Consider the following 15,838-nt stretch of genomic DNA (forward strand, 5'->3'; position numbering starts at 1 on the left):
AAGTATGCTGATCAAAAAAGAACTCCCAGATCATTCCAAGTGGGTGACATGGTCTATCTCAAGATGATTCCCCAAAGAGAAACAGCTCTCGGCCAAGGAAACCCACTAAAGCTGGCTTCTAAGTGGTATGGGCCGTTCAAAGTGATTCAGGCAGTGGGCAAACGCGCTTACAAGCTACAGCTACCAGAGGGCACTCGGCTTCATGATGTCTTCCATGTCAGCCATCTCAAAAAGCATATTGGCCCTAAAGCAATTCCTTCCACCAATCTGCCATTGGTCACATGCTCAGGTATGATCAAGTTTGCACCTGTATCTGTCCTGCAACGTCGACAGGTTCCACGGCGCGAGGGCGACTATGATGTTGCGGTTCCCCAGTGGTTGATCAAGTGGGAAGGCATGACAGAAGATGAGGCAACATGGGAGGACGCTGACTTCATCATGAAGACATTCCCGGCGTTCAAGCCCTGAGGTCTTGTCTCAAGGGGGGGCAATGTCAGGATCGTCTGCTGAAGCCATCGTGAAACAGACACTTCTTCAGTTAACAGACGGCGTCTGACTGTATTCTTTTTGAACCTGGTTTTCCCGCGCTAATCGCGTTTAGCGTTGTAATAAGCTAAACTTAACTCTAAGTGTGGTCCTGCTCTAGGTTATAAAGGGCAGGAGTGGGTGGATGGGAGGCACACTATGAATAAACCCTAAACTTTGCGCACCCCTTTGCCTCTCCTCTTCCTCATGGCAGCGCCGCCGGAGCGCCTGTCTTCCTCCTTCCGTTCGACGAACCCCTAACTCCTCGCTCGGATCCTGACATAGTGCATGAAATATTTTACTCGTATCCAACACCAATCAATTTATTTGAAATAACTCTCAGATATGAAATACATTATGGACCAGAGAGATAATCATACACAAATAAAGAATACTAACATGCTCTTAACATAATTCAAGTGAAAGAACAAGAGCTAAACGCAGTACTAGAAAACTAGAACACTCGCACAACAATAACAGCGAAAACTAGAGTGTTCTATGCAATTAAAAAGGAGTGGATCTTTCTACAAAAAAATGTGACGGGATCTAACATATGCTACAGAAAACAAAACAAAACTAAACTAAAAACAAAAATAAATGCGCTCCAAGAACAACACATAGCGTATGAAGCAATAAAAATATAGCGTATAGAGAGACAATCTGTTGCTTTATTGATGAAGAGGGGATGCCTTGGGCATCCCCAAGCTTTGATGCTTGTCCTATTGAATATGTCTTGGGGTGCAGGGGCATTCTAAGCTTGAGCTTTTATCCATTCTTCATCTCATCACATCATTCTTCTCTCCCTACACTTGAAAACTTCCTTCATACAAAAACTTCGCACAATTCTTCATTAGCAGCATTAGTACAATAAAAATAAAAAAATCCACTTGTGTTCGGTACTAACATATATCAAACATCTATTAAAGCATAGGCTACTGTAGCAACCTTTTAAATAGTTTTCTGATCAAGAGAACTCAAAAAGAAAGGGATTTAAGAGGCAAATGCAAATAGTGCAGAAATCTGTCAAAACATAATAGGAGGTAAATATCGAAATTTACGAAAATGCTCTGTTGCTTATATTGAAACGTGGTCAACTAACAGAAGTTATATATAAACCTGAGGCATATGCATAAACAATTACAACTCAACATTACATACGGGCTATTTATACGAATTTTCATGGTAACAACACAGAATCTGTTTCTGGACAGCAACTTCCCCAAACATTACTTTCTCCTTATTAGAGGCTATTCTTGGCACAAATATGAAATAAAAATGATAAGGAGAGGTAATGACAGTAGTAATAACTTCAAAGACTCAACAAAAAGAAAAATTACAAGAAAATAAAGATGGGTTGTCTCCCATAAGGGCTTTTCTTTAACGTCTTTCAGCTAGGCGCAGTAAAAATGCGAGCATCAAGTATTATAAGTGAAGAAGCATTAAGATCAATGCAAGAAGTATTTTCAACAAGGATTTGTATTTTATCAATATGAGTTTTAGAAGACCCTTTCCCTGCACTTTTGGGTTCACTACTTTCATCAAATGGATTTTCAGGAACAATCCAATCAAAATTCTTTTCCCGAGCTTCATGGATTGCTACTAATTTGAAAGGTATTGGTATATTACCTTCTCCACTATTATTAGTTTGGTAAAGTGTACCAAAGATATCTACACGTGAGCCTATCTTATCAAACCGATCAAAAAAATTCCCAGCTTCTATAACCACATCTTTAAATTCTCGAAGCAAAGTTTCTAAGATAAAATCTTCCTTTTCATCATCTTCAATTTCATGGAGTTTAAGAAACATTTGCTGCATAAATGGGTTAAGGCTAACAAATCTAGCCTCCAGCATTTGAACTAAACAAGCTGCAACAGTTTCATAATCAGGAGCTAGTTCTACCATGGATTTATCCTCAATATCTTTATGCTTACTAACATGATTGAAAACAATTCAATGCTATCTTTCCCAATTATAGAACCACTACCTACAAATAGGTCCTTCAGATCGTACTTAAACATAATGAACTAGAAACAAAATAACAACTCTGTAGAAACTAATTTTTGTGTGTTTTTGATATAAAGATAACTATGAAAGTAAACTAATTTTTGTGTGTTTTTGATAAATAAAGCAAACAAAACAAAATAAAGTAAACTAAGCAAACCAAAATAAAGTAAAGAGATTGGAGATGAGAGACTCCCCTTACAGAAATCGTCTTTCTCCCCGGCAACAACGCCAGAAAACAAACTTGATGGCGTGTACTCGGCGTATGCGAACACGCTGTTGGGGAACCCCAAGAGGAAGGTATGATGAGCACATCAGCAAGTTTTCCCTCAGTAAGAAACCAAGGTTTAATCGACCAGTAGGAGAAAGGCGTGACTTTTGAAGGTGTTGCTGGCTGACTAGTGGCAGGGCACAATACCGGCGTCAGCAACAACCTTAAACCTGCACACAACACAACCAAAGTACTTTGCCCCAACTTACAGTGAGGTTGTCAATCTCACCGGTTTGCTGAACACAAAGGATTAGACGTATCGAATGGAAGAAGATGTTTGCATAAAGTAAACAGAACATGATTGCAGTTGAATTTATCAGTAAAGGAAATAGGACTGGGGTCCACAGTTCACTAGAGGTGTCTCCCCATAATGAAATAGCATGTTGGATGAACAAATTACAGCTGGGTAATTGACAAAATATCGACCATACATGACAAGATGATTACCATGATATTTTGTATTGGGCATTACAACATAATACATAGACCGTAATCCAACTGCATCTCTGACTAATAATCCACCTTCATGTTGTTATCATACAAACCCCTTTCAGTATTAAGTTGCAAGCAACAGACTATCGCATTAAGCAATGTGTGTAAAGTAAACAATATAATTACCCTTGGATAAAACATTATTGTTTTCTCCCTAGTAGCAACAACACATCTACAACCTTAGAAGTTATAAAGTCACTCTCCCAGAAAACTAGAGGCATGAACCTACTATCGAGCATAAATACCCCCTCTTAGAGTCACAAGTGCCCACTTGGCCAGAGTTTCTACTAGCAACAGAGAGCATGCAAGATCACAAATAACATATGACATGAATATATAATCAATCTCAACATAGTATTCAACATTCATCGGATCCCATCAAACCAAACATATAGGATTACATAAAGATGATCTTGATCATGTACGGCAGCTCACAAGATCAATACATGAAGCGCAAGGTGGAGAAGACAACCGTCTAGCTACTGCTATGGACCCATAGTACATGGATGAACTACTCACGCATCACTTCAGAGGCGGGCATGGCGATGTAGATGCCTCCAGCGATGATTTCCCCTCCGGCAGGGTGCCGGGAAGAGCTTCAGAACCCCCGAGATGGGTTCGGCGATGGCGGACGCGACGGAACTTTTCGTGGATGGAGGCTCGGGTATCCAGGGTTTTCCCGAGAAGATGTATAAATAGGCGGAGGATTGAGGTCGGTTGGACGCTAGGTGGGCCCAGACCACCCCTAGGTGCGGGCCAGGTCCAGGTCGCGCCTAGGGTAGGTCTGGCCGACCTGCTGCGCCTCTTCGACCCCCCCTTCGGACTTCGTCTTCATTTCGGTAAAAATATTTACTTCGGCTTTTGTTTCGTCCAATTCCGAGAATATGTCCTGTACAACTTTTCTGAAATACAAAAACAGCAGAAAACAGGGAACTAGCACTGTGGCTTCTTGTTAATAGGTTAGTGCGGGAAATCATGTAAACGTGCAATGAAGTGTAAGCAAAACATATATGAATTGGTGTAAAACAAGCATGGAGCATCAAAAATTACAGATACATTTGAGACGTATCAGCTGGTCGAATAATCTACGTTTGGTTGCTGCTATTTTTTCTGGACAGATTTTTCCTTCTTTTGTTTTGTATTCTTTTGAGTTTCAACTTGATTCTCTTTGTTTCTTTTGAGATCTAGGGAATGTAGATCACGGAATATACTTGCTGCGAACCTCATATAAAATTTTGGTTAAGTATTTTTTTGGCAGTTTGCATCATATCTTTATACCACTAATGTGACCCCTTAGAAAAGAAATGGGAGAAAGTTTTGTGTTGATGTTTTTCACAGGGAATGGAGGAACACCACAGTAAGAGCTATCCAAGAATAGTGAAGAGCATAAGCATGGGGATTCACAAGGCATCCCACTGGACCTTTCAAACTCTCGGTTTGTAAACATCTAAACTTTGTTTTTGAGCAACGTAGAATGATTGTAGAAACTTGGAGCGTCTTTGTCTAGTTTTCTTTTTAGCTTTGCATGTTGCCTTTAGAATAAATAAAACCACCATGATAAATAGTGGTGCAATCTCCCCAAGCTTAGGTGTTTGCACAAATTTGGTGTTGATGATGCCAGAAGATGTTCTAGCAGTTGTGGTGCAAGTAGATGTGCTCCTAAGTTGATGAAGATGCAGCTATGATGTCCCTCTTCTAATTCCCCAACAACGGCTGTAGAAAATGTTATAACAGTTGTTGTGGGAATTGTTGTGCTCCTAGCTTGATGATGATGCAATTGTGAGATATTCTTCGAACTCCCCGGCAACAGCGTCAGAAAATGTTTTTGATGGCAACAACTTTGTGTGTACCAACTCGTTGGGACTCCAAGTGCAGAACGTAGTAGCAAGCATCTTTTCCCCACAAGGGTGCCTTGAGGGTTTATATCGAACTCTCAGGGAATTGAATTTTTTTGGTTTCTCCTTCTCCTCTTCTAGCAACCTATGAAGTAAAGTTTTTTGCCTTGTGTCCCCAACTACACTATGTGGATGTCAAGCACAAGGTTTTGTATTAGTAATAGGAAATACAAATATAACTTAAAGTAAAATAAAGTAAATGAACTAAGCAAGCAAAATAAAAGCAGTAAAAAGACACTGGTTTTTGGGTTTTCTGTGTTTGTAAGTGGATAAAGTATTTTTGGTATTTTCGGATTAATAAATTTCAGTAAATGTTAAGTGTGATAATTGTGTTGGAAATGTGTTTCTAATAATTTAAAATGGACCGGGTTCATGGTTTCACTTGTCTACTCTCTTTTTAAGTTGTAGTGGACATAAACAAGTTATCAAAGACATAATATTGATGGAACTTAAACATTGTGTTTTATGAGCATTCATATGGACATTACGTGATAACATATAGATGATGCAACACATCTCTCTTATACTTCTTAAGAAAGGGAAAACTCCAAGCAATCTTGAATTAAAAATCAGCAGAGTATAGCCTTAAGTAATTTGACATAATGTTTAAATCTGAAACATGCTACCTGATGGTGTGTACTCGGAGTATGCGGACACGCTGTTGGGAACCCCTAGAGGATGCTATGATGAGCACATCAGCAAGCTTTCCCTTAGTAAGAAACTAAGGTTTAATCGACCAGTAGGAGAAAGGCGTGACTTCTGAAGGTGTTGATGGCTAACTAGTGGCAGGGTGCACTACCGGCGTCAGCAACAACGTGGAACCGGCACACAACACAACCAAAGTACGTTGCCCCAACTTACAGTGAGGTTGTCAATCTCACCGGTTTGCTGAACACAATGGATTAGACGTATCGAATGGAAGGAGGCGTTTGCAGAAAGTAAACAGAACATGATTGCAGTTGAATTTATCAGGAAATAGGAACGGTGACCACAGTTTACTAGGGGTGTCTCTCCATAAGGAAATAGCATGTTGGATGAACAAATTACAGCTGGGCAATTGACAGAAAATCGACCATACATGACAAGATGATTAATATGATATTTGGTATAGGGCATTACAACATAATACATAGACCGTAATCCAACTGCGTCTATGACTAATAATCCACCTTCAGGTTATCGTCCAAACACCTTTCGTATTAAGTTGCAAGCAACAGGCTATCGCATTAAGCAATGTGTGTAAATTAAACAATAGAATTACCCTCGGATAAAACATTGTTGTTTTCTCCCTAGTAGCAACATCACATCTACAACCTTAGAAGTTATAAAGTCACTCTCCCAGGAAACTAGAGGCATGAACCTACTATCGATCATAAATACCCCCTCTTGCAGTCACAAGTGTCCACTTGGCCAGAGTTTCTACTAGCAACGGAGAGCATGCAAGATCACAAATAACATATGACATGAATATATAATCAAATCAACATAGTATTAAACATTCATCGGATCCCAACAAACCAAACATATAGGATTACATAAAGATAATGTTGATCATGTAGGGCAGCTCACAAGATCGATACATGAAGCACAAAGTGGAGACGACAACCATCTAGCTACTGGTATGGACCCATAGTCCAGGGATGAACTACTCACGTATCATTTCGAAGGCGGGCATGGCGATGTAGATGCCTCCGGCGATGATTTCCACCTCCGGTAGGGTGCCGAGAAGAGCTTCAGAACCCCCCGAGATGGGTTCGGCGATGGAGGCCGCGATGGAATTTTCGTGGATGGACGCTTGGGTGTCCAGGGTTTTCCCGAAAAGATGTATAAATAGGCGGAGGATTGAGGTCGGTTGGGCGCCTGGTGGGCCTAGACTTACCCTGGGCGCGGGCTAGGTCCATGCAGCGCCTAGGGGTGGTCTGGCCGACCTGCTGCGCCTTTGATACGTCTCCGACGTATCGATAATTTCTTATGTTCCATGCCACATTATTGATGATATCTACATGTTTAATGCATACTTTATGTCATTATTATGCGTTTTCCGGAACTAACCTATTGACGAGATGCCGAAGTGCCAGTTCCTGTTTTCTGCTGTTTTTGGTTTCAGAAATCCTAGTAAGGAAATATTCTCGGAATTGGACGAAATCAACGCCCAGGTTCCTATTTTTGCACGAAGCTTCTAGAAGACCGGAGGGGAGACGAAGTGGGGCCACGGGGCGCCGACACAGTAAGGCGGCGCGGCCAAGGGGGGCCCACGCCGCCCTAGTGTGTGGCCCCCCTGTCAGGCCTCCGACTCCGCCCTTCCGCCTACTTAAAGCCTCCATCGCGAAAACCCTACCACGTTCGACGAAACCAGAGAAAACCTTCCAGAGCCGCCGCCATCGCGAAGCCAAGATCTGGGGGACATGAGTCTCTGTTCCGGCACGCCGCCGGGACGGGGAAGTGCCCCCGGAAGGCTCCTCCATCGACACCACCGCCATCTCAATCAACGCTGCTGTCTCCCATGAGGAGGGAGTAGTTCTCCATCGAGGCTCGGGGCTGTACCGGTAGCTATGTGGTTAATCTCTCTCCTATGTGCTTCAATACAATAATCTCATGAGCTGCCTTACATGATTGAGATTCATATGATGATGCTTGTAATCTAGATGTCATTATGCTAGTCAAGTGGGTTTTACTTATGTGATCTCCGGAGACTCCTTGTCCCACGTGTGTAAAGGTGACAGTGTGTGCACCGTGTGGGTCTCTTAGGCTATATTTCACAGAATACTTATTCACTATTATGAATGGCATAGTGAAGTGCTTATTTATATCTCTTTATGATTGCAATGTGTTTTGTATCACAATATATCTGCGTGCTACTCTAGTGATGTTATTAAAGTAGTTTATTCCTCCTGCACGGTGTAATGGTGACAGTGTGTGTGCATCGTGTAGTACTTGGCATGGGCTATGATTGTGATCTCTTGTAGATTATGAAGTTAACTATTGCTATGATAGTGTTGATGTGATCTATTCCTCCTTTCGTAGTGTGAAGGTGACAGTGTGCATGCTATGTTAGTACTTGGTTTGGTTATGTTGATATGTCATGCACTCTAAGGTTATTTAAACATGAACATTGAATATTGTGGAGCTTGTTAACTCCGGCATTGAGGGTTCGTGTAATCCTACACGAGTTAGTGGTGTTCATCATCCAACAAGAGGGTGTAGAGTCTAGCATCTATCTATTTATTCTGATATGTGATCAATGTTGAGAGTGTCCACTAGTGAAAGTATGATCCCTAGGCCTTGTTCCTAAATACTGCTATCGCTGCTTGTTTACTGTTTTCTGCATCTGTACTTCCTGCAATATTACCACCATCAACCACACGCCAGCAAGCACTTTTCTGGCGTCGTTACTAGTGCTCATATTCATTCATACCACTTGTATTTCACTATCTCTTCGCCGAACTAGTGCACCTGTTAGGTGTGTTGGGGACACAAGAGACTTCTTGCTTTGTGGTTGCAGGGGTGCATGAGAGGGATATCTTTGACCTCTTCCGCCCTGAGTTCGATAAACCTTGGGTGATCCACTTAAGGGAAAATTGCTGCTGTTCTACAAACCTCTGCTCTTGGAGGCCCAACATTGTCTACAAGAATAGAAGCACCCGTAGACATCAAGCACTTTTCTGGCGCCGTTGCCGGGGAGGAAAGGTAAAAGGTACTCACACTCCGGATCTCGGCTACTAAGCTATTTTCGCCGTTGTAAGTACTCGAAGCTATTTCCTTTAGATCCTGCAAATGCATCTTTTTGTTTCTTGTTTACACTAGTTAGGCATAATGGACAACAATGAGCTTCTTATTCTATTTCCTGATTTAAGACATGGATGGTTTGATGCGAAAATTAAAAAACCTATGGAACATATTAGTATGAACGCTTTGAACACCATTGTTGCTAATGATATGGAAAATTCTAAGCTTAGGGAAGCTGGTTTTGATGAGCATGATATTTTTAGTCCCCCAAGCATTGAGGAGAAAATTTACTTTGATGATACTTTGCCTCCTATTTATGATGATTATAATGATATTGGTCTTTTGGTGCCTCTGTTATGGAGGATAAATTTGATTATGATTACAATATGCCTCCTATATTTGATGATGAAAATAATAATGATAGCTACTTTGTTGAATTTGCTCCCACTATTACTAATAAAATTGATTATGCTTATGTGGAGAGTAATAATTTTATGCATGAGACTCATGATAATAATGTTTCATTTGATAGTTATATTGTTGAGTTTGCTCATGATGCTACTGGATATTATTATGAGAGAGGAAAATATGGTTGTAGAAATTTTCATGTTACTAAAACACCTCTCTTTTTGCTGAAAATCTTGAAGCTGCACTTGTTTTATCTTTCTATGCTTGTTGCATTATGCATCATGAATTTGTTTATTTACAAGATTCCTATGCATAGGAAGCATGTTAGACTTAAATGTGTTTTGAATTTTCTTCTTGATGCTCTCTTTTGCTTCAACTACTATTTCTTGCGAGTGCATCATTAAAACTGCTGAGCCCATCTTAATGGCTATAAAGAAAGAACTTCTTGGGAGATAACCCATGTGTTTATTTTGCTACAGTACCTCTATTTTATATTTGTGTCTTGGAAGTTGTTACTACTGTAGCAACCTCTTCTTATCTTTATTTTATTGCATTGTTGTGCTAGGTAAAGTCTTTGATAGTAAAGTCAATACTAGATTTGGATTACTGCGCAGAAACAGATTTCTTGCTGTCACGAATCTGGGCCTAATTCTCTGTAGGTAACTCAGAAAATTATGACAATTTATGTGAGTGATCCTTAGATATGTACGCAACTTTCATTCCATTTGAGCATTTTCATTTGAGCAAGTCTGGTGCCTCAATAAAATTCTTCTATACGGACTGTTCTGTTTTGACAGATTCTGCCTTTTATTTCGCATTGCCTCTTTTGTTATGTGGGATGGATTCCTTTGTTCCATTGACTTCCAGTAGCTTTGGGAAATGTCCAGAAGTGTTAAGAATGATTGTGTCACCTCTGAACATGTGAATTTTTATTATGCACTAACCCTCTAATGAGTTTGTTTCGAGTTTGGTGTGGAGGAAGTTTTCAAGGGTCAAGAGAGGAGGATGATATACTATGATCAAGAAGAGTGAAAGCTCTAAGCTTGGGGATGCCCCGGTGGTTCACCCCTGCATATTCTAAGAAGACTCAAGCGTCTAAGCTTGGGGATGCCCAAGGCATCCCCTTCTTCATCGACAACATTATCGGGTTCCTCCCCTGAAACTATATTTTTATTCGAGTCACATCTTATGTGCTTTGCTTGGAGCGTCGGTTTGTTTTTGTTTTTGTTTTTGTTTGAATAAAATGGATCCTAGCATTCATTGTGTGGGAGAGAGACACGTTCCGTCTGTTGCATATGGACAAATATGTCCTTAGGCTTTACTCATAGTATTCATGGCGAAGGTTGAATCTTCTTCGTTAAATTGTTATATGGTTGGAATTGGGAAATGCTACATGTAGTAATTCTAAAATGTCTTGAATAATTTGATACTTGGAAATTGTTGTGCTCATGTTTAAGCTCTTGCATCATATACTTTGCACCCATTAATGAAGAAACACCTAGAGCGTGCAAATTTGGTTTGCATATTTGGTCTCTCTAAAGTCTAGATAATTTCTAGTAAAGAGTTTGAACAACAAGGAAGACGGTGTAGAGTCTTATAATGTTTACAATATGTCTTTTATGTGAGTTTTGCTGCACCGGTTCATCCTTGTGTTTGTTTCAAATAACCTTGCTAGCCTAAACCTTGTATCGAGAGGGAATACTTCTCATGCATCCAAAATCCTTGAGCCAACCACTATGCCATTTGTGTCCACCATATCTACCTACTACATGGTATTTCTCCGCCATTCCAAAGTAAATTGCTTAAGTGCTACCTTTAAATTTCCATCATTCGCCTTTACAATATATAGCTCATGGGACAAAATAGCCTAAAAACTATTGTGGTATTGAATATGTACTTATGCACTTTATCTCTTATTAAGTTGCTTGTTGTGCGATAACCATGCTTACGGGGACGCCATCAACTACTCTTTGTTGAATATCATGTGAGTTGCTATGCATGTCCGTCTTGTATGAAGTAAGGGAGATCTACCACTTTATTGGTTAGAGCATGCATATTGTTAGAGAAGAACATTGGGCCGCTAACTAAAGCCATGAATCATGGTGGAAGTTTCAGTTTTGGACACATATCCTCAATCTCATATGAGAACACTAATTGTTGCTACATGCTTATGCATTAAAGAGGAGTCCATTATATGTTGTCCCGGTATGGATGTCTAAGTTGAGAATAATCAAAAGCGAGAAATCCAAAATGCGAGCTTTCTCCTTAGACCTTTGTACGGGCGGCATAGAGGTACCCCTTTGTGACACTTGGTTAAAACATGTGTACTGCGATGATCCCGGTAGTCCAAGCTAATTAGGACAAGGTGCGGGCACTATTAGTATACTATGCATGAGGCTTGCAACTTGTAAGATATAATTTACATGATACATATGCTTTATTACTACCGTTGACAAAATTGTTTCTTGTTTTCAAAATAAAAGCTCTAGCACAAATATAGCAATCGATGCTTTCCTCTGCGAAGGACCTTTCTTTTACTTTTATGTTGAGTCAGTTCACCTATTTCTCTCCACCTCAAGAAGCAAACACTTGTGTGAACTGTGCATTGATACGTCTCCAACGTATCGATAATTTCTTGTGTTCCATGCCACATTATTGATGTTATCTACATGTTTTATGCACACTTTATGTCATATTCGTGCATTTTCTGGAACTAACCTATTAACAAGACGCCGAAGTGCCGATTCTTTGTTCTACGCTGTTTTTGGTTTCACAAATCCTAGTAAAGAAATATTCTCGGAATTGGACGAAATAAAAGCCCAGGGGCCTTTTTTCTCACGAAGCTTCCAGAAGTCCGAAGACGAAACGAAGTGGGGCCACGGGGGAGCCAAACCCTAGGGCGGCGCGGCCCCCCCTTGGCCGCGCCGCCCTGTCATCTGGGGCCCCTGTGCCCCCTCTCGACTTGCCCTTCCGCCTACTTAAAGCCTCCGTGACGAAACTTCCGGTACCGAGAGCCACGATACGGAAAACCTTGCTGAGACGCCGTCGCCGCCGATCCCATCTCGGGGATCTCGGAGATCGCCTCCGGCACCCTGTCGGAGAGGGGAATCATCTCCCGGAGGACTCTACACCGCCATGGTCGCCTCCGGAGTGATGAGTGAGTAGTCTACCCCTGGACTATGGGTCCATAGCAGTAGCTAGATGGTTGTCTTCTCCCCATTGTGCTATCATTGTCGGATCTTGTGAGCTGCCTATCATGATCAAGATCATCTATATGTAATTCTATATGTTGCGTTTGTTGGGATCCGATGAATAGAGAATACTTGTTATGTTGATTATCAAAGTTATGCTTATGTGTTATTTATGATCTTGCATGCTCTCCGTTACTAGTAGATGCTCCGGCCAAGTAGATGCTTTTAACTCCAAGAGGGAGTACTTATGCTCGATAGTGGGTTCATGCCCGCATTGACACCGGGACAGTGACAGAAAGTTCTAAGGTTGTGTTGTGCTGTTGCCACTAGGGATAAAACATTAGTGCTATGTTCAAGGATGTAGTCACTAGTTACATTACGCACCATACTTAATGCAATTGTCTGTTGCTTTGCAACTTAATACTGGAGGGGGTTCGGATGATAACCTGAAGGTGGACTTTTTAGGCATAGATGCAGTTGGATGGCGGTCTATGTACTTTGTCGTAATGCCCAATTAAATCTCACTATACTCATCATGATATGTATGTGCATTTTCATGCTCTCTTTATTTGTCAATTGCCCAAGCCGTAATTTGTTCACCCAACATGTCTGTTCGTCTTATGGGAGAGACACCTCTAGTGAACTGTGGACCCCGGTCCATTCTTTAATAATGAAATACAAATCTGTCTGCAATACTTGTTTTTACTATTTTCTCTCGCAAACAATCATCTTCCACACAATACGGTTAATCCTTTGTTACAGCAAGCCGGTGAGATTGACAACCTCACTCTGTTTCGTTGGGGCAAAGTACTTTGGTTGTGTTGTGCGGGTTCCACGTTGGCGCCGGAATCTCCGGTGTTGCGCCGCACTACATCCCGCCGCCATCAACCTTCAACGTGCTTCTTGGCTCCTCCTGGTTCGATAAACCTTGGTTTCTTTCGAGGAAAACTTGCTCGTTGTGCTCATCATACCTTCCTCTTGGGGTTGCCCAACGAACGTGTGAAATACACGCCATCAAGCATATTTTACGGCGCCGTTGCCGGGAATTGAAGAAAAGCTACACAACAAAGATTTCTAACTCCCACGTCAACTACGCGCCAGACATATTTTCTCGGCGCCGTTGCCGGGGAGATCAAGACACGTCTGCAAGGGGAGTCTCCACTTCTCAATCTCTTTACTTTGTTTTTGTCTTGCTTAGTTTTATTTACTACTTTGTTTGCTGCACTAAATCAAAATACAAAAAAATTAGTTGCTAGTTTTACTTTATTTGCTATCTTGTTTGCTATATCAAAAACACAAAAAAATTAGTTTACTTGCATTTACTTTATCTAGTTTGCTTTATTTACTATTGCTAAAATGGCTACCCCTGAAAATACTAAGTTGTGTGACTTCACAACCACAAATAATAATGATTTCTTATGCACACCTATTGCTCCACCTGCTACTACGGCGAGAATTTTTGAAATTAAACCTGCTTTACTTGAATCTTGTTATGAAAGATCAATTTTACGGAATTAGTTCGATGATGCTGCTGCCCATCTTAATAATTTTGTTGAACTATGCGAAATGCAAAAATATAAAGATGTAGATGGTGATATTATTAAACTAAAATTGTTCCCTTTCTCATTAAGAGGAAGAGCTAAAGATTAGGTTGCTATCTCTGCCTAAGAATAGTATTGATTCATGGACTAAATGCAAGGATGCTTTTATTGGTAGATATTATCCCCCTGCTAAAATTATATCTTTGAGGAGTAGCATAATGAATTTTAAACAATTAGATACTGAACATGTTGCTCAAGCTTGGGAAAGAATGAAATCACTGGTTAAAAATTGCCCAACCCATGGACTGACTACTTGGATGATCATCCAAACCTTCTATGCAGGACTAAATTTTTCTTCGCGGAATTTATTGGATTCAGCTGCTGGAGGTACCTTTATGTCCATCACTCTTGGTGAAGCAACAAAGCTTCTTGATAATATGATGGTTAATTACTCCGAATGGCACACGGAAAGAGCTCCACAAGGTAAGAAGGTAAATTCTGTTGAAGAATCCTCTTCCTTGAATGATAAGGTTGATGCTATTATGTCTATGCTTGCAAATGATAGGACTAATGTTGATCCTAATAATGTTCCATTAGCTTCATTGGTTGCACAAGAAGAACATGTTGATGTAAACTTCATTAAAAATAATAATTTCAACAACAATTCTTATCGGAACAATTCTAGTAATAACTATAGGCCATATCCTTATAATAATGGTAACGGTTATGCTAATTCTTATGGGAATTCTTACAATAATAATAGGAATACACCCCCTGGACTTGAGGCCATGCTTAAAGAATTTATTAGTACACAAGCTGCCTTTAACAAATACTGTTGAGGAAAAGCTCAATAAAATTGATATTCTTGTTTCTAGAGTTGATAGTCTTGCCTCGATGTTGATCTTTTGAAATCGAAAGTTATGCCTAATAGGGATATTGAAAATAAAATTGTTACTACAGCAAATGCCATCCAAGTTAGAATTAATGAGAATATAAGATTAATGGGTGAGCTAACGTGCTAGGTGGGATAGAGAAGAAAATGAAAAACTAGCTAAAGAGAAGAATATAGCTAAAGTTTGGACTATTACCACCACTAGTAATGCTAATGCTACACATGTTGCTGCACCTCCTACTCATACTAATAAAAGAATTGGTGTTAGCAATGTTTCCACTTCTAATGCAAAGCGCGAAAAGCTACTGAAACTGCTAAAGCTGCTTTGAAGCGCCTATGATAAAGCTGCTGAAATTTTTTCCAACATTGGGGATGATGATCCCATTGCTTTAGATTATAATGGTTTGAATTTTGATGATTGCCACATCTCTGAAGTTATAAAGTTCTTGCAAAAACTTGCTAAAAGTCCTAATGCTAGTGCTATAAATTTGGCTTTCACGCATCATATTACAAATGCTCTCATAAAAGCTAGAGAAGAGAAACTAGAGCGCGAAGCCTCTATTCCTAAAAAGCTAGAAGATGGTTGGGAGCCCATCATTAAGATGAAGGTTAAAGATTTTGATTGTAATGCTTTATGTGATCTTGGTGCAAGTATTTACGTTATGCCTGAAGAAAATTTATAATATGCTTGACTTGCCACCGTGAAAAATTGTTATTTGGATGTTAATCTTGTTGATCATTCTACAAAGAAACCTTTGGGTAAAGTTGATAATGTTCGCATTACCGTTAACAATAATCTTGTTCCCGTTGATTTTGTTGTCTTGGATATTGAATGCAATGCATCTTGTCCAATTATATTGGGAAGACCTTTTCTTGACTGTTGGTGCTATTATTG

Source organism: Lolium rigidum, chromosome 1 (genome assembly GCF_022539505.1).
Source record: "Lolium rigidum isolate FL_2022 chromosome 1, APGP_CSIRO_Lrig_0.1, whole genome shotgun sequence".
In the NCBI taxonomy this organism is placed as follows: domain Eukaryota; kingdom Viridiplantae; phylum Streptophyta; class Magnoliopsida; order Poales; family Poaceae; genus Lolium; species Lolium rigidum.